The following is a 16,703-nucleotide window of genomic DNA, read 5'->3' as shown; positions in this document are numbered from 1 at the left end:
TCATTCAGTTCAGCAGTACAGTCAGTTACCAGAAACCTGTACTTGTCACAGTCTTTTCCATGAATTTCTTGACGATGAAAGCCTTTTATAGGAACATATTTGCAAAGGCATCAGACAGAGTACACCCAGAACTGTCTGTAAATGACAAAAGACTTAAAAATGACCACTGTTAAAGATTTGATGAAAGTTCATAATAATGCAGTTGAGAAGAAAATTAGTTATTTCTGAGATATACATTTTAAAGTAATAACTAGGATTATTACTTATAACATTATACCAGAACATATAAGATTTTTAGAAATTTCATATAATGTCTGAAACATTTATATTAACATCTTTCCATACATATTTCCATACAAATACAAATATAAGATTTTTAGAAATTTCATGTAATGTCTGAAACATTTATATTAACATATTTCCATACAAATAACCCAATGCAAGTTTAGTATTAGTTGTTTTGTTTGTTTGTTGTTTTATACTGCAGGTTCTTATTAGGCATCAATTTTATACACATCAGTGTATACATGTCAATCCCAATCGCCCAATTCAGCACACCACCATCCCCACCCCACCACAGTTTTAACACCTTGGTGTCCATATGTCCATTCTCTACATCTGTGTCTCAACTTCTGCCCTGCAAACCGGCTCATCTGTACCATTTTTCTAGGTTCCACATACATGCATTAATATACGATATTTGTTTTCCTCCTTCTGACTTACTTCACTCTGTATGACAGTCTCTAGATCCATCCACTTCTCAACAAATGACTCAATTTCGTTCCTTTTTATGGCTGAGTAATATTCCATTGTATATATGTACCACAACTTCTTTATCCATTCGTCTGTTGATGGGCATTTAGGTTGCTTCCATGACCTGGCTATTGTAAATAGTGCTGCAATGAACATTCGGGTGCATGTGTCTTTTTGAATTACGGTTTTCTCTGGGTATATGCCCAGTAGTGGGATTGCTGGGTCATATGGTAATTCTATTTTTAGTTTTTTAAGGAACCTCCATATTGTTCTCCATAGTGGCTGTATCAATTTACATTCCCACCAACAGTGCAAGAAGGTTCCCTTTTCTCCACACCCTCTCCAGCATTTGTTGTTTGTAGATTTTCTGATGATGCCCATTCTAACTGGTGTGAGGTGATACCTCATTGTAGTTTTGATTTGCATTTCTCTAATAATTAGTGATGTTGAGGATCTTTTCATGTGCTTCGTGGCCATCTGTATGTCTTCTTTGGAGAAATGTCTATTTAGGTCTTCTGCCCATTTTTGGATTGGGGTGTTTGTTTCTTTGATATTGAGCTGAATGAGCTGTTTATATATTTTGGAGATTAATCCTTTGTCCGTTGATTCGTTTGCAAATATTTTCTCCCATTCTGAGGGTTGTCTTTTCGTCTTGTTTATGGTTTCCTTTGCTATGCAAAAGCTTTGAAGTTTCATTAGGTCCCATTTGTTTATTTTTGTTTTTATTTCCATTACTCTAGGAGGTGGATCAAAAAAGATCTTGCTGTGATTTATGTCAAAGAGTGTTCTTCCTATGTTTTCCTCTAAGAGTTTTATAGTGTCCAGTCTTACATTTAGGTCTCGAATCCATTTTGAGTTTATTTTTGTGTATGGTGTTAGGGAGTATTCTAATTTCATTCTTTTACATGTAGCTGTCCAGTTTTCCCAACACCACTTATTAAAGAGACTGTCTTTTCTCCATTGTATATCTTTGCCTCCTTTGTCATAGATTAGTTGACCATAGGTGCGTGGGTTTATCTCTGGGCTTTCTATCTTGTTCCATTGATCTATGTTTCTGTTTTTGTGCCAGTACCATATTGTCTTGATGACTGTAGCTTTGTAGTATAGTCTGAAGTCAGGGATTGTGATTCCTCCAGCTCCGTTTTTTCCCCTCAAGACTGCTTTGGCTATTCGGGGTCTTTTGTGTCTCCATACAAATTTTAAGATGATTTGTTCTAGTTCCGTAAAAAATACCATTGGTAATTTGATAGGGATTGCATTGAATCTGTAGATTGCTTTGGGTAGTATAGTCGTTTTCACAATGTTGATTCTTCCAATCCAAGAACATGGTATATCTCTCCATCTGTTGGTATCATCTTTAATTTCTTTCATCAGTGTCTTATAGTTTTCTGCATACAGGTCTTTTGTCTCCCTAGGTAGGTTTATTCCTAGGTATTTTATTCTTTTTGTTGCAATGGTAAATGGGAGTGTTTCCATAATTTCTCTTTCAGATTTTTCATCATTAGTGTATAGGAATGCAGAGATTTCTGTGCATTCATTTTGTATCCTGCAACTTTACCATATTCATTAATTAGCTCTAGCAGTTTTCTGGTGGCAGTTTTAGGATTCTCTATGTATAGTATCATGTCATCCGCAAACAGTGACAGTTTTACTTCTTCTTTTCCAATTTGTATTCCTTTTATTTCTTTTTCTTCTCTGATTGCCGTGGCTAGGACTTCCAGAACTATGTTGAATAATAGTGGTGAGAGTGGACATCCTTGTCTCGTTCCTGATCTTAGAGGAAATGCTTTCAGTTTTTCACCATTGAGAATGATGTTTGCTGTGGGTTTGTCATATATGGCCTTTATTATGTTGAGGTAGGTTCCCTCTATGCCCACTTTCTGGAGAGTTTTTATCAGAAATGGGTGTTGAATTTTGTCGAAAGCTTTTTCTGCATCTATTGAGATGATCATATGGTTTTTAATCTTCAATTTGTTAATATGGTGTATCACATTGATTGATTTGCGTATATTGAAGAATCCTTGCATCCCTGGGATAAATGCCACTTGATCATGGTGTATGATCCTTTTAATGTGTTGTTGGATTCTGTTTGCTAGTATTTTGTTGAGGATTTTTACATCTATATTCATCAGTGATATTGGTCTGTAATTTTCTTTTTTTGTAGTGTCTTTGTCTGGTTTTGGTATCAGGGTGATGGTGGCCTCATAGAATGAGTTTGGGAGTGTTCCTTCCTCTGCAATTTTATGGAAGAGTTTGAGAAGGATAGGTGTTAGCTCTTCTCTAAATGTTTGATAGAATTCACCTGTGAAGCCATCTGGTCCTGGACTTTTGTTTGTTGGAAGATTTTTAATCACAGTTTCAATTTCATTACTTGTGATTGGTCTGTTCATATTTTCTGTTTCTTCCTGGTTCAGTCTTGGAAGGTTATACCTTTCTAAAAATTTGTCCATTTCTTCCAGGTTGTCCATTTTATTGGCATAAAGTTGCTTGTAGTAGTCTCTTAGGATGCTTTGTATTTCTGCAGTGTCTGTTGTAACTTCTCCTTTTTCATTTCTGATTTTATTGATTTGAGTCCTCTCCCTCTTTTTCTTGATGAGTCTGGCTAATGGCTTATCAATTTTGTTTATCTTCTCAAAGAACCAACTTTTAGTTTTATTGATCTTTGCTATTGTTTTCTTTGTTTCTATTTCATTTATTTCTGCTCTGATCTTTATGATTTATTTCCTTCTGCTGACTTTGGGTTTTGTTTGTTCTTCTTTCTCTAGTTTCTTTAGGTGTAAGGTTAGATTGTTTACTTGAGATTTTTCTTGTTTCTTTAGGTAGGCTTGTATAGCTATAAACTTCCCTCTTAGAACTGCTTTCGCTGCATCCCATAGGTTTTGGGTCGTCGTGTTTTCATTGTCATTTGTCTCTAGGTATTTTTTTATTTCCTCTTTGATTTCTTCAGTGATCTCTTGGTTATTTAGTAACATATTGTTTAGCCTCCATGTGTTTGTCTTTTTTACGTTTTTTTCCCTGTAATTCATTTCTAATCTCATAGCGTTGTGGTCAGAAAAGATGCTTGATATGATTTCAATTTTCTTAAATTTAGTGAGGCTTGATTTGTGACCCAAGATGTGATCTATCCTGGAGAATGTTCCGTGAGCACTTGAGAAGAAAGTGTAATCTGCTGTTTTTGGATGGAATGTCCTATATATATCAATTAAATCTATCTGGTCTATTGTGTCATTTAAAGCTTCTGTTTCCTTATTTATTTTCATTTTGGATGATCTGTCCATTGGTGTAAGTGAAGTGTTAAAGTCCCCCACTATGATTGTGTTACTGTCAATTTCCTCTTTTATAGCTGTTAGCAGTTGCCTTATGTATTGAGGTGCTCCTATGTTCGGTGCATATATATTTATAATTGTTACATCTTCTTCTTGGATTGATCCCTTGATCATTATGTAGTGTCCTTCCTTGTCTCTTGTAACATTCTTTATTTTAAAGTCTATTTTATCTGATATGAGTATAGCTACTCCAGCTTTGTTTTGATTTCCATTTGCATGGAATATCTTTTTCCATCCCCTCACTTTCAGTCTGTATGTGTCCCTAGGTCTAAAGTGGGTCTCTTGTAAACAGCATATATACAGGTCTTGTTTTTGTATCCATTCAGCCAGTCTATGTCTTTTGGTTGGGGCATTTAATCCATTCACGTTTAAGGTAATTATCGATATGTATGTTCCTATGACCATTTTCTTAATTGTTTTGGGTTTGTTTTTGTAGGTCCTTTTCTTCTCTTGTGTTTCCCACTTAGAGAAGTTCCTTTAGCATTTGCTGTAGAGCTGGTTTGGTGGTGCTGAATTCTCTTAGCTTTTGCTTGTCTGTAAAGCTTTTGATTTCTCCATCAAATCTGAATGAGATCCTTGCCGGGTAGAGTAATGTTGGTTGTAGGTTCTTCCCTTTCATCACTTTAAGTATATCATGCCACTCCCTTCTGGCTTGCAGAGTTTCTGCTGAGAAATCAGCTGTTAACCTTATGGGAGTTCCCTTGTATGTTATTTGTCGTTTTTCCCTTGCTGCTTTCAATAATTTTTCTTTGTCTTTAATTTTTGCCACTTTGATTACTATGTGTCTCGGCGTGTTTCTCCTTGGGTTTATCCTGTATGGGACTCTCTGCACTTCCTGGACTTGGGTGGCTATTTCTTCTCCCATGTTAGGGAAGTTTTCGACTATAATCTCTTCAAATATTTTCTCTGGTCCTTTCTCTCTCTCTTCACCTTCTGGGACCCCTATAATGTGAATGTTGTTGTGTTTAATGTTGTCCCAGAGGTCTCTTAGGCTGTCTTCATTTCTTTTCATTCTTTTTTCTTTAGTCTGTTCCGCAGCAGTGAATTCCACCATTCTGTCTTCCAGGTCACTTATCCGTTCTTCTGCCTCAGTTATTCTGCTATTGATTCCTTCTAGTGTAGTTTTCATTTCAGTTATTGTATTGGTCATCTCTGTTTGTTTGTTCTTTAATTCTTCTAGGTCTTTGTTAATCATTTCTTGCATCTTCTCAATCTTTGCCTCCATTCTTATTCCGAGGTCCTGGATCATCTTCACTATCATTATTCTGAATTCTTTTTCTGGAAGGTTGCCTATCTCCACTTCATTTAGTTGTTTTTCTGGGGTTTTTTCTTGTTCCTTCATCTGGTACATAGCCCTCTGCCTTTTCATCTTGTCTATCTTTCTGTAACTGTGGTTTTTGTTCCACAGGCTGCAGGATTGTAGTTTTTCTTGCTTCTGCTGTCTGCCCTCTGGTGGTTGAGGCTATCTAAGAGGCTTGATGGGAGGCTCTGGTGGTGGGTAGAGCTGACTGTTGCTGTGGCGGTCAGAGCTCAGTAAAACTTTAATCCACCTGACTGTTGATGGGTGGGGCTGGGTTCCCTCCCTGTTGGTTGTTTGGCCTGAGGCAACCCAACACTGGAGCCTACCTGGGCTCTTTGGTGGGGTTAATGGCAGACTCTGGGAGGGCTCACGCCAAGGAGCACTTCCCAGAACCTCCGCTGCCAGAGTCCTTGTCCCCACAGTGAAACAGAGCCACCCCCCGCCTCTGCAGGAGATCCCCCAACACCAGCAGGTAGGTCTGGTTCAGTCTCCCCCAGGGTCACTGCTCCTTCCCCTGGGTCCCGATGCGCACACTACTTTGTGTGTGCCCTCCAAGAGTGGGGTCTCTGTTTCCCCCAGTCCTGTCGAAGTCCTGCAATCAATTCCCACTAGGCTTCGAAGTCTGATTCTCTAGGAATTCCTCCTCCCGTTGCTGGACCCCCAGGTTGGGAAGCCTGACGTGGGGCTCAGAACCTTCACTCCAGTGGGTGGACTTCTGTGGTATAAGTGATCGCCGGTCTGTGAGTCACCCACCCAGCAGTTATGGGATTAGATTTTACTCTGATTGCGCCCCTCCTACCGTCTCACTGTGGCTTCTCCTCTGTCCTTGGACGTGGGGTATCCTCCTTGGTGAAGTCCAGGGTCTTCCTGTCAATGATTGTCCAGCAGACAGTTGTGATTCTGGTGCTCTCGCAAGAGGGAGTGAGAGCACGTCCTTCTACTCCGCCATCTTGGTTAATCCACCTGTTTTTTTAATTTTCTATTCTTTGAAAATATAATTCATCTTAGCTACATTTTGATAGATACTGTTAGATGCTCTCGACATTTTTCTCTTCTTATGTAGTAATGGACTCTTAATCTTTAGGTGAGTATAGGGCTACCAGAAATAAAGACTTCATTTCTCGGAAAAAAAAAAAAAAAACCCTTTTAAAATCGAGTAAAAAAAAACCACCTAGGAATAAATCTGACCAAGGAGGTAAAAGACTTATATGCTGAGAACTATAAAACACCGGTAAAGGAAGTTGAAGATGATTTAAAGAAAGGGAAAGATATCCCATGCTCTTGGATTGGAAGAATCCATATTGCTGAAATGGCCATACTAACCAAAGCAATCTACAGGTTTAATGTAATCCCTATCAAATTACCCATGACATTTTTCACAGAACTAGAACAAATAATCCTAAAATTTGTATGGAACTATACAAAAGACCTAGAATTGCCAAAGTAATTCTGAAGAAAAAGAACAAAGCAGGAGGCATAACCCTCCCAGACTTCAGACAATACTACAAAGCTACAGTTATCAAAACAGTGTGGTATTGGCACAAAAACAGATATATGGATCAATGGAACAGAATAGAGAGCCCCAGAAATAAACCCACACATCTACAGTTAATTAATCTTCCACAAAGGAGGGAAGAATATACAATGGAGAAAAGACAGTCTCTTCAGCAACTGGTATTGGGAAAGCTGGACAGCCACATGTAAATCAATGAATGTAGAATACTCCCTCATGCCATACACAAAAATAAACTCAAAATGGCTCAAAGACTTAAATAGAAGATGACACCATAAAACTCCTAGAAGAGAACATAGCCAAAGCATTCTCTGACATAAATCGTAGTGATGCTTTCTTAGGTCAGTCTCCTAAGACAAAAGAAATAAAAGCAAAAATAAACAAATGAGACCTAATCAAATCTGTAAGCTTTTGCACAGCAAAGAAAACCATAAACAAATGAAAAGACAACCTACAGAATGGTAGAAAATATTTCCAAATGATGAGATCAACAATGGCTTAATTTCCAAAATATAAAAACAGCTCAAACAGCTTAATATGTATATAAAAAACCCAATTGGAAAATGGGCAGAAGACCTAAATAGACATTTCTCCAAAGAAGATATACAGATTGCCAACAAACACATGAAAGGGTGCTCAACATCACTAATCATTAGAGAAATGCAAATCAAAACTACAGTGAGGTATCACCTCACACCAATCAGAATGGCCATCATCAAAAAATCTACAAATAATAAATGCTGGAGAGAGTGTGGAGAAAAGGGAACGCTCTTGCACTGTTGGTGGGAATGTAAATTGATACAGCCACTATGGAGAAGAGTATGGAGGTTTCTTTAAAAATAGAGTTGCCAAGACAATATTGTAAAGCAACTATACTTCAATTAAAAAAAAAAAAAAATGGAGTTGCCATATGATCCAGCAATCCAGGGCATACATCTGAAGAAAACTCTAATTTGAAAAGATACTTGCGCTCCAATGTTTGTTGTAGCACTATTTACAGTAGCCAAGACATGGAAGCAACCTAAATGTCCTTCGACAGATGAATGCATAAAGAAGATGTGGTATGTATATGTATGTATAAATATATATATATATATATGTATACACACACAATGGAATATTACTCAGCCATAAAAAAAGAATGAAATAATGCCACTTGCAGTAACATGGATGGACCTAGAGATTATCATACTAAATGAAGTAAGTCAGACAGAGAAAGACAAACATCATATGATATCACTTATACATGGAATCTAAAAAAATGATACAGGACTTCCCAGGCCGTCCAGTGGTTAACATTCCGTGCTTCAACTGCAGGGGGCATGGGTTCAATCCCTGGTTGGGGAACTAAGATCCTGCATGCTGCGCGTTACAGCCAAAAAAAAAAAAAAAAATGATAAAAATGAACTTATTTATAAAACAGAAACAGACTTAGAAAACAAATTTATGATTACCACAGGGGAAAGGGGGAAGGGATAAATTAGGAGTTTGAGATTAACAGATATACACTACCATCTATAAAATGGATAAACAACAGGACCTACAGCATAGCACAGGGGACTATATTCAATATCTTGTAATAACCTATAATAGAAAAGAATTTGAAAAATAATATATATGTATAACTGAGTAACTTTGCTGTACACCTGAAACTAACACATTGTAAATCAACTATACTTCAATTAAAAAAAGACTTCATTTCTCTGCTTCCTTTGCACCTAGTGATGTGAAAAAAATCTGTTCAATTGGATATAACTGGAATCCATATGGTCCACTTTCATGGAAAGCATGAGGGTCTTTCCTCCTAGCCCTTCTTTCTGTGAGAAAGTCCAGACATGATGACTTGAGTTGGAGTAGCCTTCTTGGGCTATGAAGTGCTGCCATATATTGTGGATGACAGCATAGCAAGACAGAAGGACCCAGGTCCCTAAGCTGTATCAGTCCTGGACTCCCCATGTATTTGGAGAGAGAAATTAGCTTGCCTTTTGTTTAAGTCATTCTTATTTTTTATTGTATGTCACTTATAGGTAAACTTAATTATTACTAATACAGAAATTGGTAAAAAAAAAAAAAAACCCAGGTCTTACATATGAAAAATCTAAAATGAGACATTGGTTTAATCTGCTTGAGAATGGCAGGGACTCAGATATTAAAGCTTAGAAATCTGGTGATCTTTATTAATTACATCATGGCAAAATATTTAATTAAATTTCACCAATAATTTTATGGAAGGTAATCTTTGGGCTGACTGAAGCTATAGCATTGAGAAAAGTGGTAAGATAAATTCAAAATTCTGGTATATATTGGTTGTTTCTTGTTGCCTAGTGCTAAAAAGGTGATAAACTCAGGCTAGAGTGAGCTAGCCTTCAAGTACAGTTGAAACACAACTCTTCCAAGAGAGGCTGTGTTTCCAAGCCCTATTCAAGTACCTTTAAATAGGAGTTCTGTGCCAGAAAATGAGATCCAGTATTGCAGCAGGGATCAGATTTAGATATTGTCTTCCCACTTGAGCCTATTATTTCCATTGGCTTTAAGGGATCTGCCTTTAAGGGAGTGAGAGGGAAATATTTATTGTATGAAGCCAGTGAATATAAGATCAGAATTCCAGACTTAAAATACATTTTGAGATGAGATTTTTGGCATGGGTTATATGCATAGGAAATTGATGTGAAGCAAATAGATATAAATTCTACTAAAATTTTGAGGGATTTTTTTTTTTTTTTTTTTTTTTGCCAAAGAAGAAAGGAGTCTGTTTTATGAACGTCAGTTTAACCCCTTGTGAAGAGCCTGTGCAACCTCCCCCTACTCCCTCCTCCACCATCTAAGCCAGCAAGAAACAGGTGACAAAGACTGTGCAGCTCCCCAAGCAGGACAAGTTCTAGATGCACATCTCAGATGTGGTCTTGGAGGAAAATGAGCAGAGAAGCACCTCCCAGCCAATAATGTCAGAAGCCACAAAGGACAGTGGAGAAAGAAGAAGGAAGATTTTCCCAGAAAACAGAATCAGTTGCTTCCAGGTGGGTTAACCAAGGAACTTACCAAACTGTTCTTTCCTTCTGGCAAGGAATCCGTGGTACTAGATAGTAAACAAACTTCGGAACCTCAGTTTTAATACTTTCATTTGGAAAAATACCCAACATTAAATCCACTACTAAAAAATATCAACTGCTTTATGTTCTCTAGTGGATGCTATTATATAGATAGTAACATGGCATTATTTTTGATTCTTTACTTCTATCCCTTGAATATTTACTGGCATGAAATAATTATGGCTTACTCTCTTTCAACTTCACCCAATCTAAATTCATTTGTAAATATTAAACTTATATGCCTAAATATCAACTTATAGTTTACTTCCTTTGCTTAAAAATAACTTTTACCACTTGTCCCTTTATTGCAATCCTATCTGCAGTATAGAATATATAGCATGTTGTCTATAATTTCCATTATGTGTATGCATTTTATCCCCGCACATGACTAAGCTCATGGAAGGCGGAGATTTTTGCCTTGCTGATCTGATCAATATCCTCAAGATATAGACAAGTTTTCCCTTATGGAAAGTCTGCTGCATTTTCTTAATATTTATGGAAATCCTTTCCTATAATTAGTACATATATATGCTTTTGGAGACAGAACTCCTAGTGACTTAACAATACTAAAATAACAACTTAAAGCCTTTATTAGATCTTCAGTGATGTTGAGTGGCGTACTCTTGTATACTGAGAATAAAAATTGGAGAAACTCTGGTGTTGCCAGTTATTCATGCTTTATAACATCACCACTAAAAACTGGTAGGCTTGTGTCAACCGGCTGTGTAAAACCACATGAATTAGGTAGGGACTTATAACTTTTTTTTTTTTTTTTGGGACTTATAACTTGATGGCTGTTTGATGGGGGTGAGATGAGTGGAAAAAGATACCTCATATTTCTTATACATATTTTGAGTATTCTTTAACACTTAAACATTTAAACATTCTTCATATGTTTAGGGAAGGGATTAACTCTTTTAGAAAACACTGAGTTCTTAGGCTTTATATCATGATTCAGTTGATCCACATTGAAGAAAGTGAAATAATAAATGTACTTGGAATTTTTATTAAAACATACTTTAAAGATTCTTACATGTTGTTTCATAATTGTGTGTTCTAGAATACATGGTCTCATTTTTAAAATGTAGGGTTAAATATGACATTTTATGACTGAGCTATACCTGGAAAAGATTTACTTTTTTAGACCTGATTTCTAAAAGGGCCACTTAGCTGCTGGTGGCCTTTGAAAGTAGGAGACTTTCACTCCTTATTAAGATTGACATTGGAAAATTGTTTCCTTACATTCATTCTCTGGGTAAGAGATTTATCTTATAATTTCTCCCAAGCAAACAGCGTTATGCCTCATCTACTACAACATCTGTATTCTTTTTGGTAAGGGGAAGGGAATTTATCCACCTGATAGGGGATAGAAGTGCACTACAGACTGCTCGCATTTCCATAAAAGCAGTCCTAGAGAAGATTCTCATTCGTCAGATGCTGATAAAGCTCTAGGCTGTTGAATCATGTTGTCCTGAAAGCTTCACAGAGACAAGTATTCCTTAGGGAGGTTTAGCTCCACCTTAAAAGGTTCAGGATGAGTTGAAAACAACAAAAACATAACACTCAAATTCTCTAAAGAAGAATAGAGCTGTAGTAGGTGTTGACTGGAACAGCTCAGATCAATAAGAAAGGCATTAGATGATATCTAGATTCTTTTTAAAATAATAACTTGGCTTTTAGGACTATCATTATATTATTATATTTGGCTGTATTAACAAGGGGTCTACTTTGATTTATGAAAGAATCACTGTAGGAAAAAGGATCTAGTTTCTCTCAATAGTTTCCTTAGAAGCATACCATTTTATAAATAATTCAGTCATCATTGCTCTTTTGGAGGTAACATGCTAATTGTAGGTAAAATATATGAGGAAATGAGTTATTCTTGGAGGACAGTTTAAAACACGATTCTTTAAAATGGTTAAAATGGGCCAACAATACTGCCTGGGATTCAATAGTATGTCTTGACAGTTTCTGCGTTAATTTGGTTTTCACCTTTGCAGATGTCCTGACAGGTATGCTGAGGTAAGCAAACAAATAATTTGTTTAGGGTATAGAGTGATGGATTGTATTCAAAACACGGAAGGCCTAAAGAGGGCTTTACCCTGGCAAGATCTGAAATTCACCACACCATAGTCAGCAGCTTATGCAACCTGATGAATTTTAGTTCTCAACCCTAGCTGTGTATCACAATCACCTGGGACATTTTTAAAAATACCAATACCTGATCTCAATAGATGCAGAAAAAGCTTTCGACAAAATTCAACACCCACTTATGATAAAAACCCTCCAGAAAGTAGGCATAGAGGGAACTTACCTCAACATAACAAAGGCCATATATGACAAACCCACAGCCAACATCACTCTCAATGGTGAAAAACTGAAATCATTTCCTCTAAGATCAGGAACAAGACAAGGTTGTCCACTCTCACCACTATTATTCAACATAATTTTGGAAGTTTTAGCCACAGCAATCAGAGAAGAAAAAGAAATAAAAGGTATCCAAATTGATAAAGAAGAAGTAAAACTGTCACTGTTTGCAGATGGCATGATATTATACATAGAGAATCCTAAAGATGCTACCAGAAAACTACTAGAGCTAATTAATGAATTTGGTAAAGTAGCAAGATACAAAATTAATGCACAGAAATCTCTTGCATTCCTATACACTAATGATGAAAAATCTGAAAGAGAAATTAAGGAAACACTCCCATTTACCACTGCAAAAAAAAAGAATAAAATACCTAAGAATAAACCGACTGAAGGAGACAAAAGACCTGTATGCAGAAAACTATAAGACACTGATGAAAGAAATTAAAGATGATACAAACAGGGACTTCCCTGGCGGTCCAGTGGTTAAGACTCCGAGCTCCCATGCAGGGGGCTCGGGTTTGATCCCTGCTCGGGGAACTAAGATCCCACATGCTGCACAGAGCGGCCAAAAAAAAAAAATAATTGGACATCAACAAATTAAAAAAAAAAAAAAAAAGATGATACAAACAGATGGAGAGATATACCATGTTCTTGGATTGGAAGAATCAACATTGTGAAAATGACTGTACTACCCAAAGCAATCTACAGATTCAGTGCAATCCCTATCAAACTACCAATGGCATTTTTCACAGAACTAGAACAAAAAAATCTCACAATTTGTATGGAAACACAAAAGACCCCAAGTAACCAAAGCAATTTTGAGAAAGAAAAACGGAGCTGGAGGAATCAGGCTCCTGGACTTCCGACTATACTACAAAACTACAGTAATCAAGACAGTATGGTACTGGCACAGAAAAACAGAAATATAGATCAATGGAACAGGATAGAAACCCCTGAGATAAACCCACACACATATGGTCACCTTATCTTTGATACAGGAGGCAAGAATATACAGTGGAGAAAAGACAGCCTCTTCAATAAGTGGTGCTGGGGAAAATGGACAGGTACATGTAAAAGAATGAAATTAGAACATTCCCTAACACCATACACAAAAATAAACTCAAAATGGACTAAAGACCTAAATGTAAGGCCAAACACTATCAAACTCTTAGAGGAAAACATAGGCAGAACACTCTATGACATACATCACAGCAAGATCCTTTTTGACCCACCTCCTAGAGAAATGGAAATAAAAACAAAAATAAACAAATGGGACCTAATGAAACTTAAAAGCTTTTGCACAGCAAAGGAAACCATAAACAAGACGAAAAGACAACCCTCAGAATGGGAGAAAATATTTGCAAATGAAGCAACTGACAAAAGATTAATCTCCAAAATTTACAAGCAGCTCATGCAGCTCAATATCAAAAAAACAAACAACCCAATCCAAAAATGGGCAGAAGACCTAAATAGACATTTCTCCAAAGAAGATATACAGATTGCCAACAAACACATGAAAGGGGGCTCAACATCACTAATCATTAGAGAAATGCAAATCAAAACTACAGTGAGGTATCACCTCACACCAATCAGAATGGCCATCGTCCAAAAAATCTACAAATAATAAATTCTGGAGAGGGTGTGGAGAAAAGGGAACCCTCTTGCACTGTTGGTGGGAATGTAAATTGATACAGCCACTATGGAGAACAGTATAGAGGTTTCTTAAAAAACTAAAAATAGAGCTACCATATGACCCAGCAATCCCATTACTGGGCATATACCCTGAGAAAACCATAATTCAAAGAGTCATGTACCACAATGTTCATTGCAGCACTATTTACAATAGCCAGGACATGGAAGCAACCTAAGTGTCCATCGACAGATGAATGGATAAAGAAGATATGGCACATATATAGAATGGAATATTACTCAGCCATAAAAAGAAAGGAAATTGAGTTATTTGTAGTGAGATGCATGGACCCAGAGTCTGTCATACAGAGTGAAGTAAGTCAGAAAGAGAAAAACAAATACCGTATGCTAACACGTATATTTGGAATCTAAAAAAAAAAAAAAAAGTTTGTTAAGAACTTAGGGGCAGGACAGAAATAAAGACGCAGACGTAGAGAATGGACTTGAGGACATGAGGAGGGGAAAGGGTAAGCTGGGATGAAGTGAGAGAGTGGCATTGACATATATACACTACCAAATGTAAAATAGATAGCTAGTGGGAAGCAGCCGCATAGCACAAGGAAATCAGCTCGGTGCTAGATGTGTCCATCTAGAGGGTTGGGATAGGGAGGGTGGGAGGGAGACGCAAGAGGGAGGGGATATGGGGATATATGTATACGTATAGCTGATTCACTATGTTATAAAGCAGAAACTAACACACCATTGTAAAGCAATTATACTCCAATAAAGATGTTAAAAAAAAAAACAAACCAATACCTGGACCCTGCCCAGAGTAATTCTAAGTGAATTGGTCTCAGGTGAGGCCTCAAAGTGACTGTTTTTAAAAAGTTGCTCAGAGATTCTAATCTGCAGCTGGGATGAAGAACCACTACACTCTATCCATGAGCACTTAGTGTGTGTGGGGAAGCTGATATTAGTATATTCTAAACATAACAATATACAACGCATCTATACATCAAGCAGAGCTGTGTGTGTGTGTGTGTGTGTGTGTGTGTGTGTGTGTGTGTGTGCGCGCGAGCATGCATGCGTGCGCGCCTGGGGGGAGGTGGTATTGTGTGTTGTTCTTTCATTAATGCCCAACCTTGGATACAACTCTTTGTTCTCTAAGAGCATCTTCACATTCATCTGGAAGAAACTGGCAATGTATCTTACAGATAATCATTGCTTTTCACATCCCTGTAACATACCATCAGCAGAAAAACAATGCCATTGAAAGAATGAGCCAACACTTGAAACAGTGTTTCCAGAGCTATTGACATAATGGCTGGGCACACTACCTTGCCTTGGTAAAGTTGTCTTAATCAGACTCCCACTGCTTCCTCAGTGTGATGCATTCTACAACAGCTGTGTTTGAAGCTATCCCTGCCTAATGTTTGTGACCCAGCAAAGCTTCTCTGCAGAAAGTTCCTGAGGGCATATCCCCACCATGCTAAAGTAAAGGTAGAGTGTTTTTTATAACAGGAAAAGAATCCATGCTACTATTCTACATAAAAATTCTTCAGTAGTTCCCTGCTGCCCTCAGATGCTATAAGACCATTTACTGCCTGTCTTTCTTACCTGGCCAGGTTTAATATGCCACCACCGCCCCTCCTCAACCCTAATCCTCCCTTTACACATACAAGGTGCAAGTGGGGAAAATAATTGCTCACTTCCTAGGGCTGTATCAAATTAGAATTCCTTAAAAGTACTTTGTACAGTGCCTAGAATATAATAAAAGCTCAATTAAAGATTAAACATACGCACACACACAAAGAAATAAACAACAACAACAAATCTATTCCTGTCATCATAAAGCATTTGTCTGCTTCTTCACATTCGGGGAGCACCATTTGCATATCTCTATTATAATGCTTATCACACTGTGTTGCAGGTGATGGTTTGCCAGCATAGGTACGTAATTAAGGTTTCATGAAATCAAATGTCACTGATTTAGGATTTGCAAGGAATGATAGTTTGGTTTTTTATTTATTTATTTTTTTTGGTCAGCCATCAATTCTCTCTCAAATATTCAGACCCTTAAATATTAATTCAATAAATGAATGAATGGTTCCCTTTATAACCAAGAACTGGTAAGAGCTATGTATGCAGTTCACAAAGTGATGTGAACTGACCCACAGATGGCTCAAAATTTTGAACCTCAGCATTTTAAGAGTCTTCCTCCACAAAATTAATCTCTAACTCTCTCTAAAACTAGTAGAGGAAAATTTAAACTAAAGGCTGGGAAATCACTATAATAAGTCTTCCTTAGCACTGTAGTTGAGATTCAGTTGCTGAACTCTATTTCGTTGAAAAGGAATGAATTATCAAGGCACACCTGTTTAGATTTTTCTCTTTTAACAGGGCTGATAGTGTAAGTAGGTCAGCTCTGAATGTGGTTACCAGAGTTTGATATTATAGGTTTTTATGGTATAACTGTTAGTTTTCCTTTTATGAAAATAGACATGTTAGAGGATGGTTAGTCATTCACACTGAATTTTCAGTCTAGCTTAGTAAATCAGAATAAATTATTGTCTTTAGCAGAGTTGGCTGTGAGCAAATTTGTAAGGGTGCATCTAGCTCATTCCTCTGGGACTCTGGTGCTTGCATGGTGTTCTAGAACAAGTTCCCAAATCCCATGGCTTGGGTCCTTGGGGCTCAATATGGTGAAAGGCACTGGAGCTAAA

This window comes from Balaenoptera physalus (genome assembly GCF_965194825.1).
Source record: "Balaenoptera physalus genome assembly, chromosome: 6".
NCBI classification, from domain to species: Eukaryota; Metazoa; Chordata; class Mammalia; order Artiodactyla; family Balaenopteridae; genus Balaenoptera; species Balaenoptera physalus.
This window is presented reverse-complemented; position numbering follows the sequence as displayed.